The sequence below is a fragment of the Rhinolophus sinicus genome, linkage group LG15, assembly GCF_036562045.2.
Source record: "Rhinolophus sinicus isolate RSC01 linkage group LG15, ASM3656204v1, whole genome shotgun sequence".
Classification (NCBI taxonomy): Eukaryota; Metazoa; Chordata; class Mammalia; order Chiroptera; family Rhinolophidae; genus Rhinolophus; species Rhinolophus sinicus.
The window spans coordinates 11,979,078-11,995,255 of NC_133764.1; the positions used below are offsets into that span (position 1 = coordinate 11,979,078).

Genomic DNA, 16,178 nt, shown 5'->3' on the forward strand with positions numbered 1-16,178 from the left:
AGGCCTTGGTGATGTTAAACAATTTACTGTTTTGGAGCCCAGCAGTGAAAGACCTTGGACAAAAAAGGAGCAGATCTCACTAGACTAGAAAAGGAAGCCTGGAACCGTACCCAATAGCAAAGTTTATATTAACTGTTAGGTCTTTATGTCATTTTTTTCTACTTTAGTTAGTTTTAGAATCTTCCTTGTATCTAATGTTTAATTAACTTACGTAAACACTCATAAGCATCAAATTTTAATACCCTCTGGGAAATTTTAGCTATGTCTTTTGTAATTAATGCATATAACATGATCAGTCACCTGAGGAAAGGGAAGATATAGCAATAGTTACTCTCAAGGTATTGCATGCCCTCCATGTCTTCCTTTAAAACAGTATATTTAGAGTTTCTCCTTTCTGTAGAAGAATAACTTAGTATATTAATATTTGCAAGTAAATAGTCATAGATTTAGGAAGTCTGTTTAACTGGAATATGTTTATTATCAAAGAGTTCTTTTTCCAATCATGTATGAAATATATGTTTTTAAAGGCTTTGGTTTTCGATTTTCTGCTGCCTATAATGTCATGGTATGTTTCCTTCTTCAATATGACGTTTTGCCCAATGATTTTTTTTTTTTTTTTTTTTTACATTTGAAGCTTATTGAAAATCGCCTGGTGTAGTGGGATTGAATGGTGATTCCCCGAAAGGTGTGTCCATGTCTTGATTCCTGGAACCTATGATGGTGCCTTATTTGGAAAAATAATCTTTACAGGTATTCTTGAGTTAAGGATCTGAAGATAAGGAGGTCATTCTGAATTATCTGGGGAAGTGAGTTGGGCTAAATCCAATGACAAGTGTCCTTACAAAAAGAGAAATTTGAGACAGATCACAGAGGCAGATTGAATGGGTGATACAGCCACAAGTCAAGGAACGCCAACAGCCACTATAAGCTGGAAGTGACAAAGAACAGATTCTCCCCTGGAGCCTCCACAGGGAGTGTGGCCCTGCTGGCATCCTTATTTTGGATTTCTGGCCTCCAGAATTGAGAATACATTTCTGTTGTTTTAAGTTGCTAAGTTTGTTATGGTAGCCACAGGGAACTAATGTACCTAGTGAAATTAAAATGTTAAGATATTCATAAGGATGTAAGCTGTTGTTAAGGAAACAACAGCTGAGAATTCGCTGGTCTCCTTATACATGTAATAATATGGTTTGTCTGAATACAGTTAAAATATGAACGTGACCTAGATAGAAACGTGAAATCTAGTGTTTAGAACTCGAGTCTATTTCATATTGAGTAAGTGCTTAATCGTTGGATATTAATACTGTTACCATTTGTCATAGTAGTGTCTCTACAGGAACAAATTAATCTGCTTAGCCCCATTGTCTTCTAATAATTAAATTCCTCCCTCAAAAATTCAGAAACAGGGGCGGCCAAATGGCTCAGTTGGTTAGAGCGCGAGCTCTCGACAACAAGGTTTGCAGATTGAATTCCCGCATGGGATGGTGGGCTGCACCTCCTGCAACTAAAGATTGAAAATGGCACCTGGACTTGGAGCTGAGCTGCACCCTCCACAACTGGGTTGAAGGACAACAACTTGGAAATGAATGGTCCTGGAGGAACACACTGTTCCCCAATATTCACCAATAAAAATTTAAAAAAGCAGAAATCAGGATAGTAAACAGTCACCCACTGTGCATCATTGCTGTATCTCCCATCCAGCAGCATCTGTCTCACCCAATTTCCTGCTTCTACATTAGATCCTATGGTTTTGTAATAGTAAACCTTCAATTTCCCTAAATGCCTACTCCTAAGATTTCCCTTGTATTTATTCTTCCTTAAAATATCATGCCTGTTTCCCACTATACACTCCCAAGTAGACTTTTCTCATCCTGCTGCTCCTGTGTCAGGCAGTCAGTTGAGACAGTCTGGCATGGTATTAATAGTAAAGAGTAGACATTACTACCAACCTTACAGAAATAAAAAGAATTATAAGGAAATACTATGTAAGCGGTTCTGCACTCAATTCTGATGGGGGGAGAGGTGGCGGGACGAGGGCAGTTTGCCCACACCACCAAGTGATTTTGGACAGCACCTGGTTGTCCTACAATTCAACTCAACGTGACACCATCTACCCAGAGCTAGTATCAGATTCCACAGGTTAAGGGTTCAGCCCCACAAAGACTGCCCTCGACTTCAGATTCCAATCACAAGCCTGTGCTTTTGACTGGCTGACTATAAATCAGAGGTTCCCAGGACCCCCTCCTTGGGTTCAATTAACTTGCTAGAGTGGCTCACAGAACTCAGGGAAACTTTACTCACTAGATTACTGGTTTATTACAAAGGGTATATGAATCAATAGCCAGATGAAGAGATACATAGAGCAAGGTCTCAAACAAAGGTGCTTTTGTCCCCATGAAGTTTGGGCCTGGCAGAAGCATTCTGGTTACCCAACCATTCTGGAAGCTTTCCAAACCCACTCCTTTGGGTTTTTAAGGAGGCTTTATTACATAAATCATGGGCCATTGGTGATTGAAGTTGAACCTCTACCTCATACCCTGTACAAAAATAAAATGGATCACAGACCCAAATATAAGAGCTAAAACTATAAAAATTCTAAGAAGAAAACAGGCTTAAATCCTTGTGGTCTTGAATTAGGCAATAGAGATGACACCAAAAACAAGCAACAAAGGCAAAAAAAAAGGGACATCAAAAAAAAAAGTTTTGTATTTCAAAGACAGCCTCACAAAAGGGAAAAGACAAACCACAGAATGGGAGGAAAATTTTTACAAATCATATCTGAAAATGGACTTGTATTTAGAATATATAAAGAACTCAAAATTCAAGACGAACATCCAAATTTTAAAATGGATAAAGGATCTGAGTAGTCATTTCTTCAAAGAAGATAATACACATGGCTAAGAAACATGAAAAGGTACTACTCAACATCATTAGCCATCAGGGAAATGCAAGGCAAAACCACAATGAGATACCACTTCACACTCATTAAAATGACTATAATTTTTTTAAAAAGAGACCTTTGAGATTTCCTGTCTTCTGTGGGTTTGGGTGGGGGTCCATGGAAAGAGGACATGCTTGGCTTGACCTCCCTGTCCAACCGAGGCAGTGCACAGAGCTTAGATCTAGGGACTGGCAGGAGGGAGAATCCAGCAATCAGCTTAGAAGCACAAAAAAAAAATCATGTTTTCCAGGAAGACAATTAGCAGCAGCCCAAACAGCAGGGATTCCTGGAACTGCCCTCCCCCCTACACACACCACCACCACCTCCAAAGCTTGTTTCCTCAGCTGGGCATGAGCACTGTGAGCTAAAGTGACCTTTGTGAATTTTGCCTCTCGCTCTGTGTACAGATTCTAAAGGGAACAGCCCTGTCTGGCTGCAGGGTGAGGTCCAGGACACGGTCTTTGGAGGTGGGCCGGCCCAAGTGGGCAGTTAGAGTGGGTGGGACGTTGGGAGGTGTTGCTCTTCCTCATAGGTTAGAGGGGCCTGGGTTAGAACCCCAGTGCTGACAGTGCTAGTGGCAGGTCCTGGACAAGCTTCACCTCTCAAGCCTCAGTTTCCTCATTTGAACATTGGAGAAAATATGGGTGCTTGACTCACAGGGTCATAAAAATTAAGTGAGACCATCTCTGCAAAAATTTTCCTAGCACACAGTCAGTGCTCAGTAAAGTGTTGCCATTATTATTATTATTATTATTATTACTATCATCATCATCATCATCATCATCATCATCCTGGCCTCATAAGGGGTGTCGTCAACATGGTGAATTGACCCCTGTTCATATTTGGCTGTTGGCCTGGCAGACTCAGAACCCTGATTTGTGTTCACTCAGACCATGCATCCTCCTTCCACAGACAGATCTCTCTAAATGGATGGAGACCTTCCATCTCAGCCTGGAGCAGAGATCCTCTTGGAAGAGGCTGGCTCTCTCCCCTTTGAGAGGGGTGTGTGCTCTGGGCAGGTCCCAGAAGCAGGAGCTAATGGCAGTCTTTGTGCATTCAAAGCCTTTGGTAGATTCTGGCTCCTGGCCCAGGACTCATGAAGGTTTTCCTGGAATCCTCTGGCACCAAGCAGGGAGTGACCTTCAGGTATCTGCCTTTTCAGGGCTGTGTGGGAATCCCAAGCTCCCCGGCCTAGTGCAGATTTACTTGTCTTATTGCTGGGCACCAGAAGAGTGTCTGCCAAGGTGAGCCCACTGAGTTGGTCAAGCCCTCTCAATCCCTGAGAAATAACAGTCCCCAGAGATCCCCTGGGCTGGGCCCAGAGGTGTTTTACATGCACTCATTTCTGTACAGATGAATCAGGTGGAAAAGAGCAAGGTGTCCTAGGGATAGTGAGTCTTTATTGTTCAGCCTTATAGCTTGTTAATATGCAATGGGCCTCCGCAGTAGCTAGAGCACATCTAACATCCTCACTCCTCGCTTACCCTCAGCCCCTCCTCAGTAAGCCCTTGCTTGTACACACACACCCAACCCCACTGACAGGTTGGTGTGGCTTTCTCCATGTCTCAGCCTCGCACACAGCTCTTCCATGCTACCCTACACACCTCCAAGCTGTCATTCCCCTTGTGGTCTGCAACTTGAAAAATTCCTTGACCCTTGGTCTTGAGGCCAGGTGGAGAAATTGAGGCTCCATACACTGCCTTATGCACAGGGGTGGCTTCAGCAATTCTAACAGCGAAGGGGCTTCAAAGCAACAAATCTGGTTGGAAGGAGGTAGGGGGGACTTGAAACCTTTTGCATCACATAACACTTTAAATAAAACTGAGAAAACATCCATTGCCAAGATCAAAGAATGGGGGGACTAGTGGAGATTATGGGGGAGTTCAAATTCCCCCTTCATTTCCCCTTGAACTCACCACTATCTTCAAGGGAGAGAGAACATTTTCTTTAGTAATAATTGTTCATATTTGTAAAGAGCTATACAGTGTAAGAGCATTGTCATTGTTCTGGCATTTCCCAAATTTCAAGCATTCTTAATCAGGCTTGTTGATTTTTGCTGTATCTGTGTGCCATCTGTACAGTTTCATTATTAATTTTTTTCCTTTAATTAAATATTTTTAGACTTGTCCTAAGCAGTAATATCTGTGGAATCTTGAATTCGGTATATTGGTTACATTTTTTGTAAAACAGCAAAATAAGTACAGAACCGTTTAAAAAAATGTTGTACTTATGCCACCTAAAATCGTCTTATTTATCTGTGGGGATACACAATACCACTCTTAGGGAAGCACTAATTATTTAATTGTATTGTCATTACAATCCTGTTAGCTGCACTATATTCTTAAGCCCCTTCTGGAAAGGAGAAAACCAATACCTACAGAGGTTAAATGATTTTCTAAATCCCTTACAGATAGAAAATGTCAGAACTAGGACCGGAGAGCACACTTGCAGTTTGTAAATCTGAAACACATGCTCCCTTTCTCAAAGACTGTTTCATCATCTCCCGTTCCTATCTGAGGCCTCCATGATACATCTCCCTCCTCTACGGCCACCCAAACTGGCAAAGATCTCTGCCGACTGGATTGCTAAACCAGACAGCACATCCTCCATTCAGATTTCTTTAAACTTTCTGCTGAATTTGACCCTGTTGACCACTCCCTGGAGTTCTTTATCCCTAGACCTAACTCCTCCGACTTCTCATCTGCTTCTTTTATTCAGCTCATCCCTTAAAGGTTGGTGGTCCTCAGGGTGCCCTGTGAAGCCTCATCTCTTCCCACCCTCCTGGGCAATCTTATCTACGCTTGTGGTTTCAACCATGGCCTTCATGCTGATAATTCCCAAATCTAGATTTCTAGCTTAGATCCTGCATATAAGCATACTGTTGGCCAAGGGACATTTACTCCCATGTGTCCCTTAAGGACCTCAGAACCAACGTGGCCACACAGTAACTCATCATGTTCCCTCTAGACCTGCTGGAGAAACCTCAGTTATTCCACCTCTTCCCCATCTCCCCGACCGGTTTTCAGCAAATTCCTATTTAGCTCTGAAATGTTCTTTGACTCTATCCTCTTCTCTTCACCCCACCCCCCCAACCCTGCCACTTCTGCCTCTTTTCATCTCTAACTGAGTCTAATGCAGTGCAATCCTCATTGGTCATTCTGCCACCAACTCCTCCCCCTGTAGTCCAGCCTCCATATGGCCAGAGTGAGCTTTCTAAAATGCCAATCAGCTTAAATCTTCCAATGGATTTCTAGTGCCTTTTGAATAAAGTCTAAATTCCTTTCTGGCTACATGTCCAATCCCTCTCTATCTCATGCACGACATTGAAACACTACTCCTTAAAAACATCACTCAGTATATGGCATAGTGGATAGAAGTGTGAGCACCAGCATCCTGGCTCTGCAAGTTATTTGCCCTGTAACCTCTCCTTTTGTAAGGTAGAGTGCAGCAAACAGCCACTTATGCTGTCCATCACTTTGCAGCGTGACTTTGCACAGGCTTTGAATTTGGATTTGGCCATATGATTTGCTTAGCCAATGGCACAGTAAATATAATGCAGGCAGAGACTTGAAAAGTCCTTGTGCTCTGTAGCTTACCCTCATTTTCTCCTTGGAACCCTGAGACCACCGCATGAATAAGCCCAAGCGAGCCCGCTGGACGATGAAAGGACATGAGGAGAACTGAGGCATCTGAACGACAACTTGCCCAACTGCAGACATGAGGTCATCCTAGGTCATCCAGCCTCCAGCTGACCTGTCAGAGGGACGGCAGAACCCAGTAGAGATCAGCTGAATCAGCTCAAACCAGAATCTCCCAATTGACCCACAGAATTGTGAATAAAACCACATGGTTGTTTTGTTTTGCCCATCTGAAACCTGAGAAATGATAACTCAGTGGAGTTTTATAAAAACAGTCTTATTGAAGTGTAATTTACATACCATGAGAGTCACCCACTTTAAGTGTACACATCAATGAATTTTAGAAAATTTTAGAGTTGTGCAACTATCACCACAATCCAGGTTTAGGACATTTCTATCACTCTAAAAAGTTGCCTTGAACCTGTTTGCAGTTACTCGCCTCTCCCACTCCAGGCCCAGGCAATCACCTGTCTGCTTTCTGTCTCTATAAATTTGTCTTTTCTGGACATTTCATATAAAAGGCATCATACGATCTGTGACCTTGTTCATCAGGCCTTTTTCTCACTTAGCATAATGTTTTTGAGGTTGTCCGAGTGGATAGTGTCCCGGGGGTAAGATGTCTGCGACTCGGAGCTGGAAGAAGATGCATGGAGCTGAAGGCAAGTAGACATGCTTTATTTACAGGCTTCCTGGGACTCAGCCTGGGGTTTCTCACGGCTGCTTGACACAGCTGGACATTCTCAGGTTACAACCTGTAGCCAGTAGCAGCCTCATAACTCCCAGCAGCCTGCTTCACAGCAGCCCACAGCAGCCCAGTTCAGCAGCGCCCCCCTAAAATGGCTGGACCCTTTTATATCCCACTGAGACAAAGGCGGCTCACAGCCAAAGGTGCATACATAAGGGTATTTACATTAACATGTTAGGATGGCCTGAGCCTGAGCAGCATTCCATCTTATCGGACCGGCGGGCCGGTCAGGGTCGGCAGCTGGCCGGAGGAGGGAAGCCTGGCTCTATTTTCCCCACAGAGGTTCATCTATGGTGTAGCATGTATCAGCAGGTCACTCCTTTTTATTGCTAAATGGTGTTTGCCTAGATAAATCACATTTTGTTTATCCGTTCACCATTTGATGGACATTTGGATTGTTTCTGGTTTGAGGTTATTACTAATAATGCTTCTATGGGCTTTCACGTACAAGTCTTGGTGTGGACGTATGCTTTCATGTCTGTTGGGTGGAGACCTGGGAGTAGAATTCCTGGGTCATATGGTAAGTGTATGTTTAAGTTTTTATGAAAACTGCCAAACTGTTTCCCAAAACAGCTGCACCATTTTACATTCCCAACAGCCGTGTATGAGGGTTCCATAGTTTCCACCTCCCAGCCAACTAGAAGCTCTTTTAGCCGGAGTTGCTAAGCTGTGAGAATGTGAATGTGCTGCTACCAATAGCTATTCATTTGTTGCATCATTTATTTAACAAGTATTATCTGAGTACCTAGCTCTACGTGGTACCCTCTGGCACTGCAAGAAGTCCCTGACAATTCTGTAAGTTGGAGGTGACAACACCCTGGTGACATTGTTTCATCACACTGTTCCTGTTTCTCCCCTGCCCCAGGCCTTTCAGATGCAGGACGTGGTGAGTTCCCTGATGAAGTTTGAGTTGGGTCTGCTGCAACCGGAAGGGTCTGCCAGTGCACCCCTGTGGGGACAGAGCCCCAGAAAGCAGTGAGCTCTTGGCCTCACATAGAAAGCTGCTGGCTCAGGTAGTAAATGGCCATCAACTGTGATTGGATGGCCATCAGCTGTGGCTAGTTGGCCGTCAGCTGTAACCAGTGAGCCATTGGCCACTACTATAACTGCCGTGGCTACGCTAGCAGAAAATGGGGGCTAGCAAGAAGATGGTGGCTGAGCCTGCAAGCGGCGCAGTGAGGGTTGAGAATTGTGTGGTTCCTGCTTTCTGTCTCTCCAACCCAGCCGCCAGTGAGACTATAGTGGTATGACTCCCCTATCTATGACTCCGTGGGTGTTCCTTTTTGGCCTCATCGTGTCCTGCGTTCTTATATGGGGAGCGGGAGCAGAGACCCTGCAGGCCTCCCCACATGACAACCCCTCCAACCCCCTAGGATCCAAATAAGTCCTAGTGTCTGTTCTCCCCACATTCCACAACAGAACACCAACCAGCCTCGGAACCTCGAGTGCAACAGAGTCGGTGGCAGTACCAATGGAAGCCAGAGAAGGGCCTGGTGGATACAAAGAGGGGGTGGGGGGACGGGCTCAGGTCAGGCAGGCTTTTGAAAGTACCGTACTTGTTCCTCATCATACAGGATACGTCCAAAAGGCTGGAATTCTGAATTTGTGGGTGAGGAGCGTGGAAAATTCAGGACACAGATATAGATGTAGATCTAGGGAGACAGGAAAGGAAGAAGGGAAGAAAAGCAGCAACACCTTAACCATGCTATCTCTGGGTCTCGGGATTGTGGGAGCCTTTATTTATTACTGATTTTGCTTATAGTGATTTCAAACTTTCAAGTTTTCTACAAATATTGTGTATTAGTCTTTTCATGTGTTAAGTTTTAAATTAAAAAAAAGACCCGGCAATCATTATTTCTTTTAAAAAGAAATAAAGTCCTGGGGAAGGTTTGAGCGCCGCTGGGGCGCTGGCCGTCTCCATTTCAGCTTCTTTCCGGCCAAGGCCCCTTTTCCCCGTGCCTCTGGCTCTCAGCTAGCAGCTGGCACTCCCTCAGTCTGGCGATGGGCTCCAGGTTGCCATGGAAACAGACCAGTTTGTGCAGCGACTTACCAGCTGCAGGCCCTGGAGCTCCTTAGGGTTCGAACCTGGAGAGCCAACCTCTGCAACAGGCTGGAGTCAGAAGGAGGAGCTAGAGAAAGCGGTGCCTGGGCTGAGAAGCCGGGCGGACCCTGCAGAAGCCTTCCTGGTCTGGCTGGCTCCACCCCCACCCCCGCTATCCCTCCCCAGTGATAGAAACACAGCTGCAGCCAGGGTCACAGCTCACTGCGCTCCCACACGACCACCCAGGCCCAGCAGACCCACATCCCTACCACTCCTCGCCAATGGCTAACGAACTCTTTCAGCGTAAACCCTGGGACCCCGAGCAGATTCGTCTGGACCCAGACACTGACTCGGAAGGCCTGTTTGACGTGCCACCCCCGGAACAACCTCCTGCTGCCCGCATGCTCAAGTCCACCGCCGCCTCGGGCAAGAAGGCTGGTCGGCAGCGTGTGGGCGAGAGGGTGCAGGGGGTCCGTTCCAGGCAGATCTCAAAGACCACTGCGTGCCCCCTGCCCAAGGAGGAGGCGCCTCCAGTGGACGAGGGCTGCTATCTTGATCATTTCCCGCACCTCTCCATCTTTATCTACGCAGCCATTGCCTTCTCTATCACCTCCTGCATCTTCACCTATATCCATTTACAGCTTGCTTGAGTGGCGGGTGTGGGGGGGGGGGCGGGGGAGGGGGGTGAGGGGGATTGGAGAAGGAAGGGAAAAGAAGGGCTAGGCATTTTTGTGTTTGGGAGACAACGCTGTATTCCTTGCATTTAGCTTTCTTCTCTGCTTGTCACTACCTTTGTCCATCAGTAGAAACATACAAAGCAGCTACCGGTAATGAAATAAGGGTCTATTTGCACCTGAAGATTAGGGGAGGGGGTAATCAGACCCCAACGGTTAGAATCTTGGGGTGCAGTAGGACCTCATTTATAATTAAGATAATATCCTTGGACCCTACTGCTTTATGAGGTGGGGGAACACACAGGGAACCCATCATTTTGTGTTTGGGGCATGCACAGCAAGCCCAACATTCTGTTCTGTAAGGGATGAGCCAGCCCTGGGCCCGAGGCCTTCCAGAGAGGGCTCCTCAGGGAGAGTGGATGCCCTGGCCAGAACTAGGCGAGAGCCCTGTGAAGCTGCATTGCCGCAGGAGGAGCCAGTTGTATCTCCACCTGGCACACACAGATATCCGGCGGGAGATGGCGGACCTGAGCGCACGGGATGCCCCCAGAGCGCAGGACACAGTGAGTGGCTCTTGTCAGAGTACTGTGACCTGTTCCCAGGGCTTCAGGCTGCTCTGAACGTTTTTCCTGCTTTAGGCTTTGCTGCTGCCACCGCTGTCGCTCCTGAGCCTAGCGGAGACCCATAGCAAGAGGAGCTGTCCTGCAAGGAGCCCATGCTCTCATTGTGTCTTGGACGGCGTGGGACCAGTTGCAGACTCCCCGGGACCACAGGCCTATAGCTTGTGCTTTGCAGGATGTGGTCCAGGCTGGAATCCTCGGGAGGGCTGTCCTCCAGGACTGTGGAAGCAAGTTTTAACCTGTGTGGGGAGAAGCCTGGACGATGAAATCAGAGAGCTAAAATAGCTCAGCGTTAGATAATTCAGCATTAAAATAGCTCCGGTGAAATGTGGTGTTTCTGTTAGAGGAAGCCTCCGAAGGGGGAAAGGGGGCTCCACTCTGCGGGAAGACTGACTGAAAGAGAATCCTCACTTGAGAATTCATTCGTTGCGTGAATTCAGCAAACATGCTATCTGCCCTGAACCTGTGCTGTCGTAAGCTCTGAGGGTGTACAGATCTCGGAAGGTGTCCTTGTGGCTACCAGGGGAAGCAGTGGGAATGCAGTGGTTTTGCCTGAGCCGGATGGGAGTGGGGATACTACTAGAGGGTCACTTTATTAACTAATTGTGCTGGGGGAATTGCTAATGGATGCTGTGGTGCTGCCCAGCCAGAGTCTAGAGGCTTCACGGTTGGTGCCAGGTTTGTATCCAAACAGCATTGTGTGGTGTGAAAATTGTCTTGTGGGAGCCAGAGCAATAAAGCTCTTTTCTCTGCACATTGACCAGCTCTGAGTCTTTTTTGCACTGTCAGGTAGGGAGGATCTAAGACCTTCCACCCTTGAGCAAAAAGAGGGATCCCTGTCCTGGTTAGACTATGCTTTCCAAGGACTGGGCTGCCTGTTTGGAGGGGGGTGAGGCGCCCCTGGGAGCAACGTTATGGGGACATTCTAGGGGTGCAGAGGACATGGCTCTGACATTCAGGCTCTAATCAGTAGAGGCTGGCCCTGCAGGACTGAGAGTCCTTCCACCTGGCCTTTTTCTGCCTCTTATTGACCCATCACTATCTGGGCTCATCCTTGCATGCTCCCTCCCCGCTCTTTTCTCCTTATGGCAGGCCTTCTCCTCTTGTCTTCCAACGGTCTGTCCTTGCCTTCCCATTAGAACTTAGCGGCTCCCTGAACTGCCCCTCTGTACTGTCCCACAAGTCGATACACTGTACAGTTTAGATCTAATGTCTCCCACATATTTCTTAATCTTAGACCCCACCCACCGCCCCCATCTGCCCAGCATTCTGCCTTGCTGTTCCCCAATTTGGAAAGTGTAGTTTCATGATATACAAATGTCCATCAGCCCCGAATAATAGGGTTGGGGGAGGTCGTGCTCTGACAGTACCTGATTGGGCCTGATTGGGGTCCCAGATAACTAAGGGTCACCGGAAACTAATGTTGATATTATAGTGTGGAGTTAGTGGGAAGGGGGTAGAGATTTAGAAGACCCTGGAAAGGTATTCAGTTCATTAGGTTCCTGTCTTATTCCAAAAGGAATCAAAGGAATTGAGTCTTTTTAGGACTCTTGGTTGCAAATAACAGAAAAGACATTGGAACTAGTTTAAGCAAAAGGAAAATTAAAAGGAAGCAGAATGGCTTATGGAACTTAAGGGCACAGATGTATTGTAACTTTAGCAATACAGTGGAAGCAGTGACTGGAATATTGGGCATTCCAGGTCCCCATGGTCTCCATCCCTCAACCTTGCTTCTCTCTGGTCAGCGACATCATTTTCTTTCTTACTGCAGCCTGGCTGTCTCTGGTATTCCCAGAAAATGGCCTTTGCTACCATCTGTCTGCGGCCAGTCTGCTGGGGCTCGAGGAAACGGGTCAGTTGTACAAACATGGCTATTCCTGCTACAATTTAGCTTGAGGGGCAGGGGGCTGTTTGAAATAGGGGGCAGGGCTGGGCAGGCCATCAGAAGGCGTCCATTACACTCTACTCCTGCCTGCCCATCACAGGAGGACACACACACACACACACACACACACACACACACACATCTATCACAACACAAACAGTACACACATCACCCTCATCAATAGTATTTCAAAGATGCCTGGGCCTAACACAATTTACTTTTGTCGTGCAAAACAACAAACAAGTACTGTCTGTGCTGAAGAGACCCAGTCCCCAAACATTCTTGCTCCTGCCAGCAGAGGTGAAGGGGGAAGTGGATAGTCCCGCTGTCGTCTATCCTGGGAAGTGTTAATCCTGGGGCAGGAGGACCAGATCCCACTCCTGTGGGATTCATAGGTCTTGTCCCCACACCAAAGTCATTTTTGTCACGCTGTGGTAAAATACGTTGGCACAGATGATCACAAGTGGGGCAGAATACAGAGCCTGAAAATACCACTGACTGCATCCCACCAGTTGAAGAAAATTAGAATTTCTTGGAAGTCAGTGGCTACCACAGGGAATTTAATAAAAATGATTTCAGGCACACAAAGAGGAGTAGAAGTCTATAATTTAGGCAACTGAAGTCCATCTGATAGGAAGAAATCATGACCCAGGCCCAAATGTATCTTCTGGGCCCATAGTGGGCAGAAATAAACAAGTCCCAGGAGTCACTGTATCGGATTTGCATTTCCATGTCTGGAGTGACAGTGAGCCGTGTATCTAACAGAATCCTGGGGATTAGGAGGGAGGACTGCAGCCAGCCTGCCAGGGGTTCAATCCCAAGTCCATCACTTTCTTGAGACTTTAGGACTCTTACTTAACATCTTTCTCCCTCAGGTTTTTTTTTTTTTTTTTTGCAAATGAGGATGATAGTAATACCTGTTATCATAGGCTTTGTGATGGTTAATTTTATGTGTCAACTTGACTGGGCCACAGTGCCCAGATATGTGGTCAAACATTATTCTGGAGATTTCTATGAGGGTGTTTTTGGATGAGATGAGCATTTCAATTAGCAACATTGAAATTAGTAACATTGATATTAATAAACCAGGTTGCCCTCCAGCATGTGGTTAGCCTCATATAACCAGTAAAAAGCCTGTATAGAACAACGGACTGATGTCCCTTGAGCAAGAGGGAATTCTGCCAGCAGGAGGCTGCAACATCAGCTCTTCCCTGGGTTTCCAGCCTGCCAGTTCACCCTGCGGATTTTGGACTTGTCAGCATCCGTAATTGTGAGAACCAATTCCTTCAAATCAATCTTTCTCTCTTCCTCTGTCTCTCTCCCTCTCTTGCCAAAAAAAAAATGTGTACGCATTTTAAGAAAGGAAAAACTGTATTAAAATTGTAATACTCAATATATACTGATAACAAAAGGTGCATACAAGTCGTGTGTACACATTTTTTTGGCGCCCCCCCAGTACACACACACACACACACACACACACACACACACACACCCTATTAGTTCCGTTTCTCTGGAGAACCATGACTAATACAGAGTTGTCATTAGGGTTATATGAGTTATACATGTAATACTCTAAGAACAGCTCAGGGCTTGTTGCCCACTGTAGTGGACTATAACTTCAGTGTTCGCACATATCTGGTTTTAGCTTCATGGAGGCCTATGCTCTCTCACTCTTTGAACACATCCCTGGGTTATTGAAAATATCCTCATACCCTCAGCAAGGGTGTGAGGGCCATTGGGTTCACCCAAAGGTGAGGGACTCCGTAGAGGTGGCAGGGCAGGAAGGGGGAGGTTGCCCCCAGCACCGACTGCATTGACTCTTTACTGTGTGGCCCCAACAATGGTCACAACGCCACCTGGGATCTATAACTTGGAGGACAGCGCCTGGGACAGGCCCTGAGCTATCGGGCTCCACCTGCACCATCCTATGGAGAGGAGCAGAGCTTCCTCTGGGGGATCTAGATTCTACCTCGAGATGGAGCAAATTAGAAACAATGAATAGGCACTGTCCTGTGCAATATGAAACCCAATGCAAGGCAGCAGGAGCGAATAGTTTTGTCCTGAGAGTGTTCTTCCATGCTTGTTAGGGACTTCCATGAGGGCTCTGGCCATTTGGAAAACAAACAGGCTCTATGACAATTTGGCATATCTTTATTCTCCTAAAATAGCTGATGACATTAAATTCAGAATCAAGTCATGTACTTGCCACATTTGGCAGAAAACTACTGATGCAGGCAGTTGACTTGGATTCTGCTCAAATGAGCAAGTTCATTGTGCAAGCTTTCTTGTTCTTAGAGGTGGAGAGCCAGAGTCCTGGGTGCTGAGCCCTGATGACGTCATGCCTTCTACGCAGGCTTATCCTACCTGGGGCCAGAAAGCAGCACGGTTCCCTGGACCTTAGGAAAAGGACTTCCTTTTCAAGTGTGGGTGTCCTGCTACACTCCACTTTCACTAGAGAACAGCTTTAAGAGCTGGGATCCAAAGTTCAGGGACTCTCTCATCCAGCAGAAGGGTCTCGACAGAGTCAGCCAAATGTACCGAACATGCAATGTGACCTGAGCAAAGGTCAAAGGGTCCAGAAGGTGGCACCTCTGCACATGCTTATGAAGAAACTGGGACGGCTGCCACAACAGTGGGACTTTCCATTCTTGAGTTTCTTGATGTTTGTGCACTGACCCTATTGAGTTCTTTCTTGTGGGTAGTTGTGGGAGGTTGAGAGACGTGCTGAACTCTCTCACACACCCAGGGAGCAGTGAAACCAATCGATACCCACTGCTTATTGTGTCCTCACTCTGTGCACTGAGCTGAACACTGATCTGAACTCAGACATGTGTTATTTCATTTAACTAACAGATTAACCTCAGCGTCAGGAAGGCCAAAGAAGAGACACCCTAGGCTGTGTGGTGGAGGCTAAGGACAGGGTGAGGCCCAAGCAGATGGCAGGAAGATGTGATTCTGAGGGAGGAGGGTGACAGAGTGGGGAGGGAGGCACAATCAACTCGGGCCACTGTGTCTTAGGCTCAGGCAGCCTGAGTGAAGCTTTGCTCTCACAAGTTGAGAACAACACTGGTATAAATGTTTCAACAACAATGGTTTGAATTCTAAGATTACTGATTCACTGAGGCCAAAGAGTGGCCTACTCACTGGGGAATTGTTACCAGGGTGGACCCTTGGATTATATAGACAGTATGGTGGCCAGGAAAGGCATGAAAGGATGTCTCTGGGGACTGTTTCTTTACCATTTACTTACTCATAAGTCCTCACTCAATACCCACCATGTGCCAGGCACTGTCCTAGGCACTGGGAAGAAACTGACGAGCAGATCAGACATGGTTCCTGCCCTCGGAACTAAACATCTAGTGGGGAGAGACCAGCAATGACACAGGAAGGACACTGCCATATGCTGAGTGCTCTGATGGGGTGGGGGACATTAAGTGCTGCAGGGGCACAGGACAGTGGTACCTAAGCCAGGTATAAGGGCATGGAATCACTTTCCACAGAAGGAGTCATCTAAGCTAAAACCTTGACTCCATTTCCCCTGCAGCCTCCTTCTTCACCCCTCTCCTGGCTCTAGGAATTCACCTAGACTTCAGAAACAACAAAGTACAATCCACTAATAGAAAAACCAAGC

General features: G+C 46.6%; 1 long non-coding RNA gene across 1 annotated transcript; it reads left to right on the forward strand.

The window, feature by feature from the left end:
- The first annotated feature begins 9,511 nt into the window (after positions 1-9,511).
- LOC109438304 (uncharacterized) lies at positions 9,512-11,413 on the forward strand. The gene is made up of 2 exons (XR_002136365.2): positions 9,512-10,602; positions 10,678-11,413. It is a non-coding gene; the product is annotated as an uncharacterized LOC109438304 (long non-coding RNA).
- Positions 11,414-16,178: the final 4,765 nt, after the last annotated feature.